The sequence below is a fragment of the Acanthopagrus latus genome, chromosome 22 (genome assembly GCF_904848185.1).
Source record: "Acanthopagrus latus isolate v.2019 chromosome 22, fAcaLat1.1, whole genome shotgun sequence".
Classification (NCBI taxonomy): Eukaryota; Metazoa; Chordata; class Actinopteri; order Spariformes; family Sparidae; genus Acanthopagrus; species Acanthopagrus latus.
Genome location: NC_051060.1, coordinates 1,477,633 through 1,500,817, shown reverse-complemented (window position 1 = coordinate 1,500,817; position 23,185 = coordinate 1,477,633). Strand labels below are relative to the sequence as shown.

The 23,185-nt window shown below is 45.0% G+C and overlaps 10 non-coding genes across 10 annotated transcripts; 6 read left to right on the top strand and 4 right to left on the bottom strand.

The window, feature by feature from the left end:
- Positions 1 to 13,687: 13,687 nt before the first annotated feature.
- On the top strand, positions 13,688 to 13,760 carry trnav-cac. Its single transcript has one exon. It is a non-coding gene; the product is annotated as a tRNA-Val (tRNA).
- A 1,552-nt stretch (positions 13,761 to 15,312) lies between these two features.
- trnav-cac lies at positions 15,313 to 15,385 on the top strand. Its single transcript has one exon. It is a non-coding gene; the product is annotated as a tRNA-Val (tRNA).
- A 2,690-nt stretch (positions 15,386 to 18,075) lies between these two features.
- Positions 18,076 to 18,147, bottom strand: trnad-guc. The gene has a single exon. It is a non-coding gene; the product is annotated as a tRNA-Asp (tRNA).
- Positions 18,148 to 18,759: 612 nt separating this feature from the next.
- On the top strand, positions 18,760 to 18,832 carry trnav-cac. The gene has a single exon. It is a non-coding gene; the product is annotated as a tRNA-Val (tRNA).
- A 1,552-nt stretch (positions 18,833 to 20,384) lies between these two features.
- trnav-cac lies at positions 20,385 to 20,457 on the top strand. The gene has a single exon. It is a non-coding gene; the product is annotated as a tRNA-Val (tRNA).
- Positions 20,458 to 20,650: 193 nt separating this feature from the next.
- Positions 20,651 to 20,722, bottom strand: trnad-guc. The gene has a single exon. It is a non-coding gene; the product is annotated as a tRNA-Asp (tRNA).
- A 612-nt stretch (positions 20,723 to 21,334) lies between these two features.
- Positions 21,335 to 21,407, top strand: trnav-cac. Its single transcript has one exon. It is a non-coding gene; the product is annotated as a tRNA-Val (tRNA).
- A 193-nt stretch (positions 21,408 to 21,600) lies between these two features.
- On the bottom strand, positions 21,601 to 21,672 carry trnad-guc. The gene has a single exon. It is a non-coding gene; the product is annotated as a tRNA-Asp (tRNA).
- Positions 21,673 to 22,284: 612 nt separating this feature from the next.
- trnav-cac lies at positions 22,285 to 22,357 on the top strand. The gene has a single exon. It is a non-coding gene; the product is annotated as a tRNA-Val (tRNA).
- Positions 22,358 to 22,550: 193 nt separating this feature from the next.
- trnad-guc lies at positions 22,551 to 22,622 on the bottom strand. The gene has a single exon. It is a non-coding gene; the product is annotated as a tRNA-Asp (tRNA).
- Positions 22,623 to 23,185: the final 563 nt, after the last annotated feature.

Sequence of the window (23,185 nt, the reverse complement as noted above, 5' to 3'; positions counted from 1 at the left end):
TGCCTTCAGTCCTTCAAAGTGGGCACGTGCTGGATCGTGACACAGCTAGTAGGACTAAGTAAAGTAAGTAAAGGCAGCATTTTTTTAAGTGAAGAAGTTGGAATTATAACTTCTTACCTATTAACATTTATGTCCATGTTGGTACAAATTTAAGTTGGCATTTTTGATACTTCATTATTTGCCTGATTAGCCCACATTTTAATTAATTCATTATTATTATTATTATTATTATTATTATTATTATTATTATTATTATTATTATTATTATTATTATTATTATTATTATTATTTATACAGGAAGCACAATACACAAGAAATCACAATGACCTCAGTTGCTGTTGTTGTTAAAAGGTGTTAGTGTTTCGTAAAAAAGGCAAGACATACCATTTTTGTAAGACGTTGAAATAAAGTAAACTTTGTTTTAGAGAGTAGTTCATATGCCTGGTTAAAATGTAAGATCCAAAACCCGGCACTTCTTTTTTTGCCCAAATATAAATTACCTCACCGATGACAACTATCTGGAATCCAACATATAAACTAAATGACAAAATGAATGTAACTAATGGTTCAATCAGGACTGAAAAGTGAATGAACTGCGGAAAATTGTTATTATGATAGATGATGAAGTCTGGTAAGAAAGTCTTTGGTCCTTAGACTCTATATGGGCATTTTGTAATTGAGGTGCTTCAGCCCTGAGCAATAGCCAGAAGATTTCTCCCCCGTGAAGGGTCACAGGACAGAAACAAGAATAAACTAAAGGCAGAAGGAAACATTTAAATGGCCACCAGAAAGATGACAGGACTAGGTGTGACACTGTGCTTTTGGATAGATCAGAGCAGCTAATGAAAACAGCTGGTATCTCAGTTGACAGCCCCAGATAATAGGCTCCTTCTAGATGAACTGCACCTCTCCTGGAAGAGAGCAGATGAGAGCTGGCAGCAGCAGAGGTGGGCAGAGACAAAAAGCTGCGGTCAAGTCGGACAGTTTTCCAGCTGCCTTCAGACCGTACAGGCAGTTACAGATACACTCACACCCTTTTAGATTAGTGATTTGGATTCATTAAAATGGGTGGCTGTAGCAGTAGCACTAGAGCATCTAGTGTTGTAAAGCACTTTCAGCGCTCAGGTCACTCTCATTTGTTTTCATGGTTCAACCTCCATTTTATGTGTGGGGAGTAAATGACATGATGCTATGAGAAATAAACTACGGGTGCGCGTGAAGGGAATCATCCGCCTGACTGAGCTTAAGCTTCACTTGAAAAAAAGAAAAAATTACAAACAAACTCATAATTGCATTCAATATAGATTTATTGTGTCTGGTAGATGACTGAACTGCTTAATATGGCTGCCATTCATCCCTATTTTTTAGATCTAGAAAGAGACATTTTTAAATTTGAACAGACAAACCCTGTCCAAAGACTAATAAAATCAGAAATCAAAGGCAATAACAAGTTGAAGATTACAGTTGATCTGGCCTATTAGACTCTCCTCTGTGGGTATTAAGAATAAAAAAACAGATGTGCAGATGATATCATAGCAGTGCAGTGGCTGCTTCTCTCACACACATTGCATGAATTACTTCTGAATAATTCTTCATTTTATGCAGATGTGCTCTCAGGGACTGAGCTGGCAGGCACGAGAATGCACGGTGTAATTTTCAAGAAAAGAGTTTTATTCACAAAAAAATGAAAATAATCAATTCAGAAAATATTTAATGAACTTCTGGGCCCCTGAAATAGGTCAAGTAAACTGAACTCAACCTACCTACCTCACAACTGAGACATAAGGGTTCACATGTATACTGGCTGATCAGGCCATTTTAGATACACGGGGGATAGACAAGGACATAACCATTTAAACAAAACTATAATAACCACAATCCATAACAATTAATAAGTCTGCCTGATCTTATGGGGAGAAAATTAATTAATCAATATCAATCAATAGGATAATAATTTTCACTGAAATACCATCTAACAATCAAACCATGAGCCATGGCCCATCCCCATGATGCAGAAGGCCCGTGGTATAGTCCACTTAGCAGCCATCACTATTTAACTCCAGCTGATGCAGTTTGGCCTCCTTTTGCTGGCCTGCCAGGAACTCCATTGCAACTCCCATGAACTGGTGACTTTAATACTGTATTAACTTCCAAGACAATTAAAGAACTGAAATTACTGAAACAAAAACAGCAAAAGAGAAGTGACCTAAATGAGTGCACTACAAAAGGAAACCAGTCTGTCAAAGCTACTAATAAAAAGGAGTGTTATATGAAACTCAAAACCTTTGTCCAGTTATTTATGTTTGTTTACGAATACTGTGTGAAGAAACCTGACATAAGTAATAAAATATATGACTTACCACCCTTACTGTTTTAGTTAAGTGTTGGGTTTACTACTGCAGCCATCACATGTACCCTTTAAAAAGTGAATCAGATCCATGATTCATAATCAGATATCCCTCTTGTGGGTAATTCTATCATCCAAAGGTTTCATTATATTGGCTCAAACCAGTTATGGAAGTGGAACTGTCATTAGAAACTGGAGATTTAGCAAAGGGTTGTGAAATCTTTGCAGCATCACATACAGTACCTAAGAACCCTCTGTGAATTTACTTTGGTTTGTTATGATGAATCAATTGTGTCTGACCCCTTTCACCTCAAAGCTAAAGTGAACTTCCCTTACCTGCTGGCCAGAGGGTTATAACACCATGGAACTCCTAAATTATTCATCGAAATCATTCAATATCTACGCACATCACATATTGGCCTCATGAAAACTTTATATGTAGAACCATGACACTTTATCAAGTCCTTGCCATTAAAGTCAGTGCTACAGAAGATACAGTATACAGTGTCGATGACTATAGGTGCTATGTGCTTTCCTGCCTAGTTGCTTTATAAATCATGAAAAAGCCCGTGTTAGATCCACGTTAGACTTCTAGTCAATAAATGTACTGGTGGTGTGACTCGCTGGTGCTAATCATGGCTCGGCAGAGCATGGAGGTCTGAGCCTGAGCCGGGTTCACACACTGCCAGAGACATAAGAGCTATACTGCTAATATCTCATTATCATGGATCTGCTGATTACTTTGCCAGAGTCCCACCCTGCATCGGCCTTTTCCTCCTGATTTGAATACATTTAAATACGGTGAGTGGAGGATGAGGAAGGCAAAGTGCTAATTTGATAACCGAGGAGACAGGTTAAAGATGTTCTGTGAATCCTGGCACTTTTTTTTTAATGACATTGGGCTCTCACTTATTTCCTGGTTCAGTAAAAAAGGATGAGGTGTGAACTATCACATATAGCCTGAGCTCCATCAGCCAGTGCTTTTTTAATCAGCAATGTCACCTCTCCAATCAGCTCCCATGCAGACTTTTCCGCCCTTCCTGATGTGTGCAAATTATTCAGCAAATATTTCCCCCATGGCATAGCTTTGGTTCCTCAGAAGGAGAATTGATTACTGATTACAGCTGACCCGTTTTGCAGATGTAAGCTTTTTTGTGCATGTTATTTTGCCTGTGATCTAGCATTCCTCTGTTTACATCAGCAGTGAAAAGACGAGCAACGTGGCACAGATGGTGCTTTATGCGGGATGATTCCTCAACAGACGTTATCTGAATGGTTATTCAATGTTAAATGCAATAAGTGCTTAGGGGGGAGCGCGATAGAGGCGGAGAAATGCAATAGTTTGTTTCTGCTACTTGTGCTTTGCATATTAATCAAGAAAGGAGCACTGCGGAGCCACACATTCACATAGGCGTAGTGGTATGTATATACCAACACCCCCACACATGAGCAGATGAGCTACATGCATGTGGAAAATGAAACAGTCAAGGGTGCTCTGATTGGGTTGGTGTCTGCTTTGTTCCTGTAAATGTGACGGGGGATCTGAGCATTACTCCTTGGCCAACTGAGCAACAACATTTAGCTTTATTAAATCTACCCACTTCCCTCGAGAATGCCTTAATTAAATTGTATATACTGATACACCATATGATGCAGTAGGCCACTAAAGAGCAGCCGTGTTATACTGTAGATCATCAGACTGTTCCAGGCTGATACAAGATGTAGCAGTGAAGTGCTGGTGAGAATATTGTCTTGCTCTGACCTTGGATGCAGGGCTTTTTCTTTTCATATGAAATAATAATGGGGAGGACCTTCCTTTGCACTGCCTCAAATATGGCTCCATCTTTGATGCAAGATGTAAAGGAAGGTGTCAATTAGTCTTAATGTGGCTAAAAATCATAACAATTAAATCTGTACAAAGTGCCATGCACTTCATTCAGTTAGTCTACATTACATACAGTCGACATTATTTGGCTAAAACAGCGACTTCAATCATTTTAATTACATGTATATTGCACATACAATTTTGTTACAAAAGTGCAATGTAAATGATCACATTTAATGCGGTGCAATGCACTAATGCAAGTGTTTTTATCATGTTGAGACAATGCTTTCTAAATTAATAGATTATTTTATCTGTGTTATTTCCTCCCGTATCTCTCAACTATATTTTTTATTAATTTAATAAATACATGAGATTTGTGCATGTGCCTGCATTATTAAAGCAGTTTTTTTTTTTAATTCATAAGTGACAGTGACCCAAGATGAAAACGTTGCATTAAACATAATGTGTGACTTCTGCGACAATCAAGGGCTCTCTGTCAATACCAAACAAACACATTTGCCCAGCGTTGTTTTGGGATGGTCGGTATTAATAGCCACTGCTTTTATTCAGAGCTGGCAAGATAGTCGCATCCAGAGCCAGACCTTCTGGAGCAATAAACACCCACATTCACATCCAGTCTGACCTGGAGCCATTCACCACTGGGAGAAGAGCTCACAAATTATTTCTAACTTTTGGGATTAAAAAGTGGATTTATCCTCTGTTTATCAACCCGACTGTGGCAGCACTGTCTGGTATTCATGCATAAAATTGACTGCCAACTGGAGCTGTTAAGAACGCACTTCACCTCATGGACATAACATTTCAGAATTAAGTTGAATTCAATTTACACACACAAACACACATATGCACCCTCAATGCGGGCCATTGCTTCCTATGCTGCTGTTTAGTAAACTGGTTTGGAGCAGATTTAGAAACGTGATTTTTAGACATTTTAACACACTATCCCACTGTCTTTAAATGTGACCCTTTACATTGAACGTATGTACACCTAATAAAAAAAAATATATTGATTTAAATACTAATCACTGTTTTAGGTGTAAACAAATATACTAATTAATTTCTTAAAGTACCACTGTTAATTTAATATTTATACTTTAAGCAAAGTTTAATGAACTCCTTTTTTCTTGGGGTACATCAGCTACATTTGTCTGGGGGGGCAACATCATCCTTAACAAGGACTGTGGGTGTTGAACTTCATAAAGAAAACAGATGAAAAATAAATAGCCCAATTAGCCTAGGACAGACTCCATAGCCCAATTCTAATACACAGCTTACCCGTAAATAAATAAAACAGTCACTGCAAGATGGCTAATGACTTCGTAGTGAACTATCTAGCAAGCTAATGCTACACTGTGACCCCAGCAAGTAAAATTCTCATAATTCACTGTTTTTTTTTCTCCACTAAACAACTTTGGCTTATCTGGGGTTTTGTCCCACTTACTCTCTTGCCCTGTCATATTTCCTTTTAGAAATGTCACCTCATCATCAGATTCCCGCAATTAATATGCTTACGACAATGCTGTTGTTATTACTGATGGGAATTGAGGCCAAAGCGGTGATCACTTGTTCCATTTGAAGAATTCAGACTTAGGTTTACGATGAGGGAATTTGTGGACCTTGGTTTACAGGTCCTTTGACAATGTTCTCCATGTAGTTGTTATTGTTTTTTTTCCATCCCACCGTCCACACATCTCTGGCTGCTAGAGTTCCTCACTGAAAGACCACAGTCAGTGTGGGTCGGTCAGAATACCTCCAGTGTCGTCACCCTCAGCACAGGCTCCCCTCAAGGCTGTGTCCTGAGCCCCCTGCTGTTCACTCTGATGACTCCCGACTGCGTCCCAAGGGCTACCACCAACCACATTGTGAAGTTTGTAGACAACACAACAGTGGTGGGCCTCATTGGGGATGACCACCACCTGACTTACAGGGAGGAGGTGGAGCGACTTCAGGAAGAAGCAGCAACACGGCTGTAGAGGTGGTCAGCAGCTTCCTGGGAGTGCACATCACAGACAACCTCACCTGGTCTGTGAACACTGCGGCACTGGTCAAGAGGGCATAGCAGCATCTGCACTTCCTACGATGGAAGGATGAGGAGACCACAAGACTTTGCAACAGCTTTTTCCCCCCGTGTCATCAGACTGCTGAACTCTGAGTGACAATTGTCGTTTATTCTGGATACGTTGTTTCCTCAAAATATTTGCACCTCCTAACTCAACAATGTCACTTTCACTAATTTGCACTTTCAGTATGTTTCTGTTTATATATTTGTTTTTCTTGTTGTGGTATTTTTTTTCGTATACTTTCATGTTTTAATCCTATGCTGAGACCCTGAGACAAAATTCCATTCTGTGTTCACTTGTTGCACACTCCTCACAATAAAGTCTATCTAAGTCTAAGTAATATGTAGGTTTTCATAGCTCCAACTGAATTACCCATAAAGCCACACTGGAGGATTCTGGTCAATGGGTGATGCATCCACTTGTTGGAACTAGGGGACACATAACTTAAGGTAAATAAATGTATAAAAACTGTGACCTCTTCTGTAATATTATAGTGCATTGGTCCGTAAATCAGTCCATTTCTGCTATTGCTGGAGCTCACCTAACTCCTGTAGCTTACAGAATTTCCATATGGCTGAGTATTTGTGTGCCTATGCTTATCCATTTAACCCCAGTCCAAACAGAAGCAAATAGCATGGGTTATTATGAAATGTTTATGCAGTGTTTACTTGTGTCAGTTCTGTCATGTTAAGCTCACACAATATATGTCATGGGAAGGATGTCCCTGCAGAGTCCATTGCCTTTGATGAAGACCTTAAAATAATACCATAAACGCTAAAAAGAACCGACACCATCATGTCAATGACAGTTCCAGTCATAGGAATAACTACTAAATAAATTATTTCATGTCATTTCAATTTAATCAGAAAAGACAGTAACTTTCCATCAGCCCACCAGTGTCAGCGTGGATGGATATACTTTGTATTTGATTTGTAAACAAAGATTATATTGTTGTAATTGGACAAAAATAAGAACTAATTTAACAATAATCTGACAATGATGGCTTAAGAATAAGTATGCTTATTTCATTTCTGCCCCTTTTTAATGACACTCGGAATGAGAAAATCATGGTGGGTAGCTCAAAGACGTTGCATCCCATCACAGATGTTAAAACACCAGAAAGCATACGGAAACGCAACAGGACCTGCTAGCATGATCATAGTTGTCACTCACGCTTGTTGTGACTGTGTCCCAAAAGATTCCATGTTGTGTAGGCAGGATGTTTCATCGGATGCTTCTTAGATGTTCCAGAATGTGGCATTTTCTACTGATTTTAGTTCAAGCGGCGCTACAGGGAACAATGAAATTAATTTATTTCGAAACCTGTGCTGATATTCACATCTATGCTCAGTATGTGTGATCATTTTAAAGGTATGGTAAAAAAGCTACTAGATGGCTGTATTTAAAGTGGACTGCATGTTTCTGTCTCTTAATTTGACCCAATAAATAATATGGTATGTCTATCAACTCTCAGAGGCCTTGAAACTCTCAGCTGAGATGTACAGCGCTTGGAACTACATAGTGAAAATTAGTTGTCACTGAATCAGGACTGAATTCTCAAACACTTCAGTTCAAGTGGGCCATGAGCATTTACAGCAGCATTTAATTTTTGGCCACTTAGGAGCAGAAGAACAAGTTGAAAATGCAACATCTGAAATAATATCACCCCGATAAAATTGATGAATGCGTATTTATAGTAAACAAACAAACAAACAAAAAAAAACCTGTTGCTTATTTACTCATGTAACATTAATTTGGAGCTGTGTCCAATATGCCACTACTCTATTTAGCTCTGTTTTTGTCTCCACCAACAAGTACCTGGTGAACTGTACAGTGCGTTTGGCTCTAAAGACAACTTGGGTGGGGTTAAATTTGCCTTCTCCATTCCTAAACCATATCCCAGGTTGTGAAATACCTGGATTTGCCACAGTTGGGTGCAAACAAATCTCTAGTTAAACTTGCAGATATATTATGCTCCTCCCTGAGCCTCCCAGAATGAGAAAAACAAGGGATTCCTGCATGGTCTCTGCAGCCCACCCACTGGTAAAACGGCACTCCTACAGGCTGTTCAGATTCTGCTCCTTTAGTTATGTAACAAAATAAGTCATTTTCATAGGCCGACCTCCTCTGCGTGGTGATAGGAGATATCCGAGAGGGGGGCGTTCCACTATGCAATGGCGTTTGAAGCTAGTTTAATGTAAACCATATTACGATGGAGCTTGGTTGTCACAGTAAAAAGTCTGGAAACATGCAGACTGGAGACAGAGACGATGTGAACAGTGTCCAAGAGTTTGGAGACTGTGTTGAAGACAAACACAACTTTCGCTAGCTGTTAGCCATTAGCTACATGGTAGTAACTGTAACAACACATAGAACAAACTAACATTATTCAGACATACTAACTATTCTGAAACGTCCTGCTGCAGCCGCAGGGTCTGTACTTCTTCAGGAGCCTCTCCTTCTGGGTCCCATTCTGGGTCAAACTGGTATGGTTGAACGAAGCATCTCCGTGAGCCTTATCGATACATACATACATCCACCTAACATTAGCGCATGCTACCACTAGCGTGAGCGGCATCATCTCCCTGAGGCAGGCGTGTAGCAGGCAAGGCAGGCATTGACAAATGGAACTCATTAGCATATAAAAGTGCAGGCACAGAAACAGTCTGCTCTCAGCAGAGCTCTCTTGAGCAATATTTATACTTTTCCTATACTTTTCCACTCACATTTTGCCTCGTTTCCGGTTCTTCACTTCCTGCCCTGCTGTGTTTCCTGCCTGTGTGATTACCTTCCAAGCCCTAATGTGTTAATGTAGGCTTATACATTTCCAACAAATATTGTGGTGATTGGCTTGCTACATTAGAAATCAGCTATCACAAAGTTATTACAATTCATCTTGAGGGTAGAATGAATGTCTAGACCAAATTGTGTGGCAATGAATCCATAGTTGTTGAGATAATTCACTAGATAAGTCACTAATACTGACTACTACTACTAAAACCTTTACTAAAGACAAATTAATATTGCATTCTGTCAATACTTTTAATGACATATTGCTTTGTCAATTTGATGTAGAGTTTACAGGTAACTTTGTAGCTTTTAGCACACATGGACAATCTCCGCCTACTGGTATTGACGTGTATTATACACTGATGGCTAGAACAGTGAATTTGAGAACTGGAACAAATGTTATGAGTGATGAGGGTACCTTTTGGTGTTAAGGAAATCATCTCTCCTGATGGTACTGGTCTCCCTTCGTCTCTAATTTTCCCTTTTCTGAGCCAATCATTTAAACGTAATAATTCTATTCACGCATAGAAATGAGCCATGTCCTGTTCTCTAGTGAATATTTATGGCGCAATGCAAAGCAGTTGACTGCCTACTCCCTCTAGGCCAGACAATTTGGACTTCATCAATATGTATTTCCAAGGACTTCTGGAAAAGGCACTTCAAAGGAACTTCATCAATGATTCCTTTTGTCTTTTCAGTCGGTCTTATAACTGAGCCCACATACCCTCTCCCCTCTCTTGGTTTGACGTATATCAATAAAATATTCCTCTAAGGGTTAGCATGATGTCTCACTCAAAGAACCTCATTCTGCATTGAGGGATCATGACATCCATCCAGACAGTGTTTTAAGTATGAATTTATGAAGATGTAATGATATCTGAAAAAAAAACCAAATCAGCTGGAAAGTGATCCAGAATATTTGAGTGGAAATGATGTACAGATACACTTTATCGGTGGTGTGTGACTCTCAGTAGAAATACAGTGTCACATTTTCTAGGCGCAAGATATTGTAACAGCAACTTTTGTTAGACACAGGAGGGAGCATAGTGAGGGTGTAACAGGATGGGATCCCCTTGTTTATTCAATGCCACCCTCTGTCAAAAAACAACATTTCTGTTAAACCCACATCTTTTCTCCCTGCCATGGTCTGGGTGCACTTAGATTAATGTGCTATCCACATTTATCCTAACTTGTGTGAATTATGGCCATGACTTCCAGCACTTCCAGTCACTTGACCAGAACCAGCATTCTTCATGACGACAGGGCGCTCATCCTTCTTTGATTCTTCGATTATTCGAGTGGTACAGCGGTATCATTCAATTCTGAGGATTCAGCTACTTTGTTGAGTGAATACAACTACCACTATGCTAACACCTTGAAAGTTCCAATGGTGTGTTAGTTGTTGTTACTCGTGCCAGCTTCAGAGGGCACCGGAAGTGTCACCCATAATCTGTTCCATAGTTTTTGAATCAGTGACAATAAACGTCTTTTCTATTCTATTCAATTAGCAGAGCAACCTCCCCATGATAGCCTGGATCTAATATGTATATATTGTTTAGAGAACTGAGAGAGTAATCTTCATCCTCTGAACACAGCAGAATAGCACATGTAATACAGAAGCACTTTAAATTTACATGGCCTCATTTTCCTGTAAAAACCTTGATATTGATTTGGGGACAATGACATAGCTGGCCAGCTAGCCAGTCTCACTGTTAACATACTGTGAAATCATATTTACTGTATGTCAAATGTACAGTGTTACTGACTTTGAATCTTGCTAGTATAATGTGAGCTTACTTGCTAATAGCTGGGCTGAAGAGTTCAAATCAAATCAAAAGCACTTTATTTACACCGATCAGGCATAACATCATGACAATCTGCCTAATATTGTGTTGGTCCACCTTTTTCTGCCAAAACAGCCCTGACCCGTCGAGGCATGGACTCCACTAGAGCCATGAAGGTGTGATGTGGCATCTCGCACCAAGATGTTGACAGCAGATCCTTTAAGTTCTGTAAGTGGCAAGGTGGGGCGTCTGACTTCTGTGTCCAGCACATGACACAGACGATCGATTGGATTGAGATCTGGACAATTTGGAGGCCAAGTCAACACCACAAACTAGTTGTTGTGCTCCTCAAACCATTCCTGAACCATTTTTGCTTTGTGGCATGGTGCATTATCCTGCTGAAAAGGGCCACAGCCATCAAGAAATACCGTTTCCATGAAAGGGTGTACATAGTCTGCAACAATGCTTAGGTTGGTGGTACATGTCAGAGTAACATCCACATGGTTGGCAGGACCCAAGGTTTCCCAGCAGAACATTGCCCAAAACATCACACTGCCTCCACCGGCTTGCCTTCTTAACATAGAGCATCTTGGTACCATGTGCTGCCCAGGTAAGCGACGCACGCGTACCTGGCCATCCACGTGATGTAAAAGAAAACGTGATTCATCAGACCAGGTCACCTTCTTCCATTGTTCCGTGGCCCAGTTTTGCTGTGCACATGCCCATCACTGGGACTTTCCGCGGTGAACAGGGGTCAGCATGGGCACCCTGACTGGTGTGAAGAAACCTCAGGAAGAGCCACAGAGGAGGGGTCCCTCTCCCCGGACGGGCAGACATGCAATAGTTGTCACATGTACAGAACAGACCAACAAAATCATAGTTTACGAGTTACATTGACAGAATATCTGATATATTTGATAATATATGCAATACGTGTGGATCCATGAGGACGACTGAGCATGATGAGGCATTGGAACTGGTGCACAAGTCACACAACCTCCTGTCCTATGTGGTGACCTGGAAGAGGGCAGGCCACACAAGCTAATTAGCAGTTAATAAAGAAAACAACAGAATGAAGAAGCTTCAGAAATACAGATATATACGGAGATAGTAAAACAGAGGAGAGCAATGATCCAGTGGAGCCTGGGGTATGACAATCCAGATCCGCCAATATGTGAGGTGCCAGGAGAGGTAGATGTTGCCAGGGGCCCGTGGTCGGCAGGTTTTGTGAACAGAGTTGTGTTTGTATTTCCGGGTCACCATAATTACTGGAGTATTAAACAACTTCCAATTGTATATAAACTGTATGGGATTGTTATAATTGCTCCAGGTATTAAACAGAGTCACCCTAAGGTTTTGCCAGGTAAACTGAGTTATTTCTTGTGAAAAAACTAATATTATCATCATAAAATGCATGAAAATAGTAATTAATGGTCTTATTGCAAGAGACCATGGTTTAAGCATAGGACGGCCTCCACACCGTTGATTAATTCTTGATCATGGACACCTTGTTGGACATTAACCTCACGTAAACAAATAAACTGCCTCTTATGGTACAGTGTTGAGCAAAGGTGGTCATAAAAGTAATGTAATGCTACCTTGTTCACCATTGTCTGCAACTAAATTATAGACTTTCTTCCATGTTTTATGATTAGCCACTTCCCCTCATTTTAGAGGCCTTGATGTTAGTGAAGAACGGTTATGTAGTACGACACTTCCTCTTGTTATCAAACAAAAAGTTGATATATATCAAATGGAACTAGAATGGCACTGGTAGAATGCATACCTCCACTGAGACCCAACAATTCTCTTTTGTACTCAGTTATACAAGCCATCTAAATACAAATCCATTCTGTATTTCTTATGTAACCCTGCTAACGAAGTGAATTTCCCCAGTGAGGGATCAATAAAGTCATGTCTATCTCACGTTAAACCGACCAACCAACAAACAAATGGACACAGGTGAAAACGTAACCTGCTTGGCGAGGGAAATAAAATGGAGCTTTGTCTTTTTCCTGCCACAACAGTACTTGCAGGGGATGATATTAGCGTCTTCCACCCACCAGATTCATAGTATATTTTGCCACAATGTCCAAGTGCCTATGAATCACTGGTTTAATGAAAATGTTACATTTGGGTAACATGTAACTTTCGATTAGTTGTGGAATCTATGCTGCTAATCCTCGATATCAGGGGTTCTTCAAAATATCTTGGACCCAAGACCTTACAGTTGAGTTTTGTTAAATTCATTTTGTTTACTTAATTCACTACATTGGGTAAAATGATTGGTGGCCACTGAAAAAAATTAACAGAAAAAAAAATAATAATAAATGGTATTCTCTTCTGTATAATATCCCTGGTAATTTTCCATTTTCCTTAACACAGTTTTCACTGTCTTAGAAACTCAAATTAAGTCCACTTGAATAAAATCTACCATATTTAACATACAGTAGAAACAAAATAAAAATCAAATGAATGTATAATCTTATAGATACCCAAAAGTTTTAAAAAAAGAAAGTATTCATTTCTGGTCTGTAGATCCTCACTTAATTATTTAGCCTGGTTCGAATGATTTATTTATCCTTGAAATTATTTGTATTTGTGCATGCTGGCTGCTGTGTCTTTGCTAAGAGTTGAAGAGTTGAAGACTTCCAAAGTACAGGCCTTTCACCGTCTCATCGCCTTTCTAGGCAGGCACAAAGATCCTCCACAGCCTCGCAGCTCAACTTCTCTGATATCCTCACCACAACTTTAGGGAGCTTCAAGCTCGGCTCGGTGCGCCTGCAGCAATGAGGTGGACCGTGCTGCTTTGCAAAACGGATTTCCGCCGTACGTGTGCAAATATAGTGGCTTTCAGGTGGTTTCCGTAGTGTAGTGGTCATCACGTTCGCCTCACACGCAAAAGGTCCCCGGTTCGAAACCGGGTGGAAACAGAGCTGTTGGTGTATTATTGGTGAGTGTGAAAATCGAGCAGAAAACACCACCACTTGCAGCAGAGGGAACACCTCGACAAGTCCTGGTGCTTCTTGTTAACAGGGAGGCTAATTTGTTGGGCACAAGGGACATAGGCTGCGATGCCGTTTTACACTTTTGGGCAATCAGCAGTAGCTGGTAGAAAACACAACACTCCCCGTCGGGGAATCGAACCCCGGTCTTCCGCGTGACAGGCGGAGATACCGATTCTCTTGTGGCTTCTGCTTGTGAGCGGGCTGCTCGGGACGTTTCAGCGGTTACAGAGAATATGCCGAGATCTACTGGGAAGCGCTTCCGCTGAAGGACAGTGACGCATTGTTGCTAATCTTCAGCGGATGTGGTGCTCCCAATTGAGGTCCTGTTGGCCAGGAAGCCAAAGAACAGTAGGACAGCAGTAGAACTCACCGTGGTCACTGGCCTGGGGCAAGTCGTTAGCGGCTCGGTGGGCTTGAGCTTTGCAGTTTGGGATCTGTCTGAAACCTCTCCATAAGGGGGCGGACTCGTTAGTGCGGAGCTGCTGTTGACGACTCTCAGAGTACGGTCGTTTACACCTCCCCAGCAGAAAGCAGTGTCGTTGGCGGGCCGCCTCTGTTGAAGATAGATAGATAGATAGATAGATACTTTATTGATCCCGGAGGAAATTCAAGCATCCAGTAGCAATAACAAACATTGAACATACATTGAACATACATACAATATCAAAGAAACAGTAGAAATAAAAATGGAAATGGAATAAAAAATGTTATAAAAAGGTTTTGTAAAACTGTATAAAAATATAAAGTGACATTAAAAATATAAAGTGACATAGAGGTAAAGAGTATTAAGGGGACAGGGGACGGTGTACAATTAAATTAAATTGGGCTATAACAGATGAGTGCTTTTGAGTGCATTTGTCCATTGACATTGTGCTTCCTGACATCACTGCGAGCTGTTGTACAGCCTGATGGCCAGGGGGATGAAAGAGTTATTGTGTCTGTTGGTGGAGCAGGATTGAGACAGCAGTCTGCCACTGAACACACTCCTCTGCCTGCTGAAGGTGTTGTGCAGAGGGTGGTGGGTGTTGTCCAGTATGGACAGCAGTTTGTCCAGGGTCCTTCTCTCTGCCACAGTCACCAGAGAGTCCAGCTCTGTGCCCACCACTGAGCCAGCTCTCCTCACCAGTCTATCCAGTCAGGCAGCGTCCCTCTTCTTGCTGCTTCCTCCCCAGCAAACCACAGCGTAGAAGAGGACGCTGGCCACCACAGACTGGTAAAACATCCGACAGAAAGCAGTGTCGTTGGTGGGCTACCGCTGTTGAAGACTTCAGAAGTACAGGCCTTTCACCGTCTCATCGCCTTTCTAGGCAGGCACAAAGATCCTCCACAGCCTCGCAGCTCCACTTCGCTGATATCCTCACCACGACTTTAGGGAGCTTCAAGTTCGGCTCGACGCGCCTGCAGCAATGAGGTGGACCGTGCTGCTTTGCAAAACGGATTTCCGGCGTACGTGTGCAAATATCATGGCTTTCAGGTGGTTTCCGTAGTGTAGTGGTCATCACGTTCGCCTCACACGCGAAAGGTCCCCGGTTCGAAACCGGGCGGAAACACAGCTGTTGGTGTATTATTGGTGAGTGTGAAAATCGAGCAGAAAACGCCACCACTTGCAGCACTGGGAACACCTCGACAAGTCCCGGTGCTTCTTGTTAACAGGGAGGCTAATTTGTTGGGCACAAGGGACATAGGCGGCGCTGCCGTTTTACACTTTTGGGCAATCAGCAGTAGCTGGTAGAAAACACAACACTCCCCGTCGGGGAATCGAACCCCGGTCTTCCGCGTGACAGGCGGAGATACTGTATCTGCAGCAGTTTTTTGCATATGTTGAAGGACCCCAGCCTTCTCAGGAAGTACAGACGGCTCGGTCCTTTCCTGTGTACAGCGTCCATGTTTGCTGTCCAGTCCAACCTGTCATCCAGCTGCAGCCCTAGATATTTGTAGGTCCTGACCACCTCCACATCAACCCCCTCGATGGACACAGGTTGGAGCTGTGGTTTCTTCCTTCTGAAGTCCACAACCACCTCCTTGGTCTTGGAGGTGTTCAGTTGTAGGCGGTTGGACCTGCACCACTCCACAAAGCCCTCAATCAGGCTCCTGTACTCCCCCTCCTGTCCATCCTTGATACAGCCCACTATTGCAGTGTCATCTGAGTATTTCTGCATGTGGCAGAGCTCCGAGTTGTACTGGAAGTCAGATCTGTACAAGGTGAAGAGGACGGGAGAGAGCACAGTCCCCTATGGTGCTCCGGTGCTGCTAACCACAGTGTCTGGCATGCAGTCTTTCAGTCTGAAGTACTGCGGCCTCTCTGTGAGGTAGTCTGTAATCCATCTCACCAGGTGTGAATCCACATTCATCCCTGTCAGCTTGTCTCTCAGCAGGAGGGGCTGGATGGGGTTGAAGGCGCTGAAAAAATCAAAGAACATGATTCTCACAGCACCGCTCTCCTTGTCCAGATGAGAGTGTGCCCTGTGAAGCAGATAGAGGATGGCATCCTCCACACCCAACTTCTCCTGGTATCCAAACTGCAGTGGATCCTGTGCATGGAGGACCTGGGGTCTGAGGAGATGGAGCAGCAGCCGTTCGAAGGTCTTCATGATGTGGGATGTTAGTGCTACTGGTCTGAAGTCACCTGGCTCCTTGGGGTGTTTTATCTTAGGAACCGGGATGAGAGATGAAGTCTTCCAGAGCACGGGGACCCTCCCCAACCTCAGGCTATGGTTGAACAGTTGCTGAAGCGGCTCCCCCAGTTCAGCAGAGCAGGCCTTGAGCATCCTTGGACACACTTTGTCCGGGCCCGCTGCTTTCCTTGGGCGCAGTCTCCTCAGCTCTTTGCTCACCTGCTCCTTGGTGATGGTGAAGGGGAGGGGGATTGAAATGTCCGTAGCAGTGAGGAGGGGGGTTGAAATGTCCGTGGGTGTGGCGGATGGGGGTGCCCTGTAGTCCGAGGTGATAATGGACGTGATGGGGTGTGAAGTGGGCAGTCACTGGCTGTGGGAGCTGGGGTATCAAACCTGTTAAAAAAACAGGTTTAGCTGGTTAGCTCTCCCAGCATCCCCCTCTTCTGTGCTGCTGCCCTTCTTCTTGCAGCCTGTGATGGTTTTCATGCCATCCCAGACCTCCCTCATGTTGTTCCGCTGCAGCTTCTGTTCCACCTTCCTTCTGTACTCCTACTTTGCCTCTCTCAGCTGGACCTTGAGTTCCCCCTGTACGTGCTTCAGCTCGTCTCTGTCACCGTCCTTGAATGCCCTCTTCTTCCTGTTAAGGATATCCTTGACATCACTGGTAATCCAGGGCTTGTTGTTTGGAAAGCAGCGTACAGTCCTAATGGGAACCACAATGTCCATACAAAAGTTCAGGTAGTCAGTCGTGCATTGGGTGACCCCCTCGATGTCCTCACCATGTGTGTCCTGCAGGACGTTCCAGTCGGTAGATTCGAAGCAGTCCCTCAGAGCATTTACTGCCTCAGGAGACCATTTCCTGAAGGAGCGGGTGGTTGTGGACTGTCTCTGGATCTTTGGCTTGTAGTGTGGTGTGAGCAGGACCAGGTTATGATCAGACTTTCCCAGTGGGGGCAGAGGAGTGGCCGCATAAGCTTCCTTCACGTTGCTGTACAGGAGGTCTAAAGTCCTGTTCTTCCTGGTGGGGCAGCTTACAAACTGGTGAGAGTCTGGTAGTATTGAGTCCAGTGTGACGTGGTTAAAATCCCCTGAGATGGCGATGAATGCGTCTGGGTGTTGTGTTTGCAGCCTGGATACGGTGGAGTGGATGACGTCACACGCGGTCTCGGCGTGTGCACGCGGAGGGATGTAAACACAAACAACAATGGCGTGGGAGAACTCTCTGGGCATATAGTACGGTCTGAGTCCTACCGCCAGCAACTCAATGTCCCTGTTGCACTCAGTCTCCTTCACCGTAACATGCCCCGGGTTGCACCATCTGGCGTTAATAAACAATGCGAGTCCCCCACCTTTGCTTTTGCCGCTGCGTCTGCAGTCTCTGTCCGCTCTCACCGTGGTGAATCCAGGTACATCCACATTATCGTCAGGTGTGTTCTGGGTGAACCAAGTTTCAGAGAGATACAGAAGACTTCCAAAGTACAGGCCTTTCACCGTCTCATCACCTTTCTAGGCAGGCACAAAAATCCTCCACAGCCTCGCAGCTCCACTTCTCTGATATCCTCACCACAACTGATGCCGTTTTACACTTTTGGGCAATCATCAGTAGCTGTTAGGAAAAAACAACACTCCCCGTCGGGGAATCGAACCCCGGTCTTCCGCGTGACAGGCGGAGATACTGTCCACTATACTAACGAGGAAAGACTCTCTTGTGGCTTCTGCCTGTGAGCGGGCTGCTCGGGACGTTTCAGCGGTTACAGAGAATATGCCGAGATCTACCGGGAAGCGCTTCCGCTGAAGGACAGTGACGCATTGTTGCTAAACTTCAGCGGATGTGGTGCTCCCAATTGAGGTCCTGTTGGCCAGGAAGCCAAAGGGCAGAACAGCAGGACAGCAGTAGAACTCACCGTGGTCACTGGCCTGGGGCAAGTCATTAGCGGCTCGGTGGGCTTGAGCTTTGCAGTTTGGGATCTGTCTGAAACCTCTCCATAAGGGGGCGGACTCGTTAGTGCGGAGCTGCTGTTGACGACTCTCAGAGTACAGTCGTTTACACCTCCCCAGCAGAAAGCAGTGTCGTTGGTGGGCCGCCGCTGTTGAAGACTTCAGAAGTACAGGCCTTTCACCGTCTCATCGCCTTTCTAGGCAGGCACAAAGATCCTCCACAGCCTCGCAGCTCCACTTCACTGATATCCTCACCACGACTTTAGGGAGCTTCAAGTTCGGCTCGGCGCGCCTGCAGCAATGAGGTGGACCGTGCTGCTTTGCAAAACGGATTTCCGGCGTACGTGTGCAAATATCGTGGCTTTCAGGTGGTTTCCGTAGTGTAGTGGTCATCACGTTCGCCTCACACGCGAAAGGTCCCCGGTTCGAAACCGGGCGGAAACACAGCTGTTGGTGTATTATTGGTGAGTGTGAAAATCGAGCAGAAAACGCCACCACTTGCAGCACTGGGAACACCTCGACAAGTCCTGGTGCTTCTTGTTAACAGGGAGGCTAATTTGTTGGGCACAAGGGACATAGGCGGCGCTGCCGTTTTACACTTTTGGGCAATCAGCAGTAGCTGGTAGAAAACACAACACTCCCCGTCGGGGAATCGAACCCCGGTCTTCCGCGTGACAGGCGGAGATACCGATTCTCTTGTGGCTTCTGCTTGTGAGCGGGCTGCTCGGGACGTTTCAGCGGTTACAGAGAATATGCCGAGATCTACTGGGAAGCGCTTCCGCTGAAGGACAGTGACGCATTGTTGCTAATCTTCAGCGGATGTGGTGCTCCCAATTGAGGTCCTGTTGGCCAGGAAGCCAAAGAACAGTAGGACAGCAGTAGAACTCACCGTGGTCACTGGCCTGGGGCAAGTCGTTAGCGGCTCGGTGGGCTTGAGCTTTGCAGTTTGGGATCTGTCTGAAACCTCTCCATAAGGGGGCGGACTCGTTAGTGCGGAGCTGCTGTTGACGACTCTCAGAGTACGGTCGTTTACACCTCCCCAGCAGAAAGCAGTGTCGTTGGCGGGCCGCCTCTGTTGAAGATAGATAGATAGATAGATAGATACTTTATTGATCCCGGAGGAAATTCAAGCATCCAGTAGCAATAACAAACATTGAACATACATTGAACATACATACAATATCAAAGAAACAGTAGAAATAAAAATGGAAATGGAATAAAAAATGTTATAAAAAGGTTTTGTAAAACTGTATAAAAATATAAAGTGACATTAAAAATATAAAGTGACATAGAGGTAAAGAGTATTAAGGGGACAGGGGACGGTGTACAATTAAATTAAATTGGGCTATAACAGATGAGTGCTTTTGAGTGCATTTGTCCATTGACATTGTGCTTCCTGACATCACTGCGAGCTGTTGTACAGCCTGATGGCCAGGGGGATGAAAGAGTTATTGTGTCTGTTGGTGGAGCAGGATTGAGACAGCAGTCTGCCACTGAACACACTCCTCTGCCTGCTGAAGGTGTTGTGCAGAGGGTGGTGGGTGTTGTCCAGTATGGACAGCAGTTTGTCCAGGGTCCTTCTCTCTGCCACAGTCACCAGAGAGTCCAGCTCTGTGCCCACCACTGAGCCAGCTCTCCTCACCAGTCTATCCAGTCAGGCAGCGTCCCTCTTCTTGCTGCTTCCTCCCCAGCAAACCACAGCGTAGAAGAGGACGCTGGCCACCACAGACTGGTAAAACATCCGACAGAAAGCAGTGTCGTTGGTGGGCTACCGCTGTTGAAGACTTCAGAAGTACAGGCCTTTCACCGTCTCATCGCCTTTCTAGGCAGGCACAAAGATCCTCCACAGCCTCGCAGCTCCACTTCGCTGATATCCTCACCACGACTTTAGGGAGCTTCAAGTTCGGCTCGACGCGCCTGCAGCAATGAGGTGGACCGTGCTGCTTTGCAAAACGGATTTCCGGCGTACGTGTGCAAATATCATGGCTTTCAGGTGGTTTCCGTAGTGTAGTGGTCATCACGTTCGCCTCACATGCGAAAGGTCCCCGGTTCGAAACCGGGCGGAAACACAGCTGTTGGTGTATTATTGGTGAGTGTGAAAATCGAGCAGAAAACGCCACCACTTGCAGCACTGGGAACACCTCGACAAGTCCTGGTGCTTCTTGTTAACAGGGAGGCTAATTTGTTGGGCACAAGGGACATAGGCGGCGCTGCCGTTTTACACTTTTGGGCAATCAGCAGTAGCTGGTAGAAAACACAACACTCCCCGTCGGGGAATCGAACCCCGGTCTTCCGCGTGACAGGCGGAGATACTGTCCACTATACTAACAAGGAAAGACTCTCTTGCGGTTTCTGCTTGTGAGCGGGCTGCTCGGGACGTTTCAGCGGTTACAGAGAATATGCCGAGATCTACCGGGAAGCGCTTCCGCTGAAGGACAGTGACGCATTGTTGCTAAACTTCAGCGGATGTGGTGCTCCCAATTGAGGTCCTGTTGGCCAGGAAGCCAAAGGGCAGAACAGCAGGACAGCAGTAGAACTCACCGTGGTCACTGGCCTGGGGCAAGTCATTAGCGGCTCGGTGGGCTTGAGCTTTGCAGTTTGGGATCTGTCTGAAACCTCTCCATAAGGGGGCGGACTCGTTAGTGCGGAGCTGCTGTTGACGACTCTCAGAGTACAGTCGTTTACACCTCCCCAGCAGAAAGCAGTGTCGTTGGTGGGCTACCGCTGTTGAAGACTTCAGAAGTACAGGCCTTTCACCGTCTCATCGCCTTTCTAGGCAGGCACAAAGATCCTCCACAGCCTCGCAGCTCCACTTCGCTGATATCCTCACCACAACTTTAGGGAGCTTCAAGCTCGGCTCGGCGCGCCTGCAGCAATGAGGTGGACCGTGCTGCTTTGCAAAACGGATTTCCGGCGTACGTGTGCAAATATTGTGGCTTTCAGGTGGTTTCCGTAGTGTAGTGGTCATCACGTTCGCCTCACACGCGAAAGGTCCCCGGTTCGAAACCGGGCGGAAACACAGCTGTTGGTGTATTATTGGTGAGTGTGAAAATCGAGCAGAAAACGCCACCACTTGCAGCACTGGGAACACCTCGACAAGTCCCGGTGCTTCTTGTTAACAGGGAGGCTAATTTGTTGGGCACAAGGGACATAGGCGGCGCTGCCGTTTTACACTTTTGGGCAATCAGCAGTAGCTGGTAGAAAACACAACACTCCCCGTCGGGGAATCGAACCCCGGTCTTCCGCGTGACAGGCGGAGATACTGTCCACTATACTAACGAGGAAAGACTCTCTTGTGGCTTCTGCTTGTGAGCGGGCTGCTCGGGACGTTTCAGCGGTTACAGAGCATATGCCGAGATCTACCGGGAAGCGCTTCCGCTGAAGGACAGTGACGCATTGTTGCTAAACTTCAGCGGATGTGGTGCTCCCAATTGAGGTCCTGTTGGCCAGGAAGCCAAAGGGCAGAACAGCAGGACAGCAGTAGAACTCACCGTGGTCACTGGCCTGGGGCAAGTCATTAGCGGCTCGGTGGGCTTGAGCTTTGCAGTTTGGGATCTGTCTGAAACCTCTCCATAAGGGGGCGGACTCGTTAGTGCGGAGCTGCTGTTGACGACTCTCAGAGTACAGTCGTTTACACCTCCCCAGCAGAAAGCAGTGTCGTTGGTGGGCTACCGCTGTTGAAGACTTCAGAAGTACAGGCCTTTCACCGTCTCATCGCCTTTCTAGGCAGGCACAAAGATCCTCCACAGCCTCGCAGCTCCACTTCACTGATATCCTCACCACGACTTTAGGGAGCTTCAAGTTCGGCTCGGCGCGCCTGCAGCAATGAGGTGGACCGTGCTGCTTTGCAAAACGGATTTCCGGCGTACGTGTGCAAATATCGTGGCTTTCAGGTGGTTTCCGTAGTGTAGTGGTCATCACGTTCGCCTCACACGCGAAAGGTCCCCGGTTCGAAACCGGGCGGAAACACAGCTGTTGGTGTATTATTGGTGAGTGTGAAAATCGAGCAGAAAACGCCACCACTTGCAGCACTGGGAACACCTCGACAAGTCCTGGTGCTTCTTGTTAACAGGGAGGCTAATTTGTTGGGCACAAGGGACATAGGCGGCGCTGCCGTTTTACACTTTTGGGCAATCAGCAGTAGCTGGTAGAAAACACAACACTCCCCGTCGGGGAATCGAACCCCGGTCTTCCGCGTGACAGGCGGAGATACTGTCCACTATACTAACGAGGAAAGACTCTCTTGTGGCTTCTGCTTGTGAGCGGGCTGCTCGGGACGTTTCAGCGGTTACAGAGCATATGCCGAGATCTACCGGGAAGCGCTTCCGCTGAAGGACAGTGACGCATTGTTGCTAAACTTCAGCGGATGTGGTGCTCCCAATTGAGGTCCTGTTGGCCAGGAAGCCAAAGGGCAGAACAGCAGGACAGCAGTAGAACTCATCGTGGTCACTGGCCTGGGGCAAGTCGTTAGCGGCTCGGTGGGCTTGAGCTTTGCAGTTTGGGATCTGTCTGAAACCTCTCCATAAGGGGGCGGACTCGTTAGTGCGGAGCTGCTGTTGACGACTCTCAGAGTACAGTCGTTTACACCTCCTCAGCAGAAAGCAGTGTCGTTGGTGGGCCGCCGCTGTTGAAGATAGATAGATAGATAGATAGATAGATAGATAGATAGATAGATAGATAGATACTTTATTGATCCCGGAGGAAATTCAAGCATCCAGTAGCAATAACAAACATTGAACATACATTGAACATACATACAATATCAAAGAACCAGTAGAAATAAAAATATGGAATAAA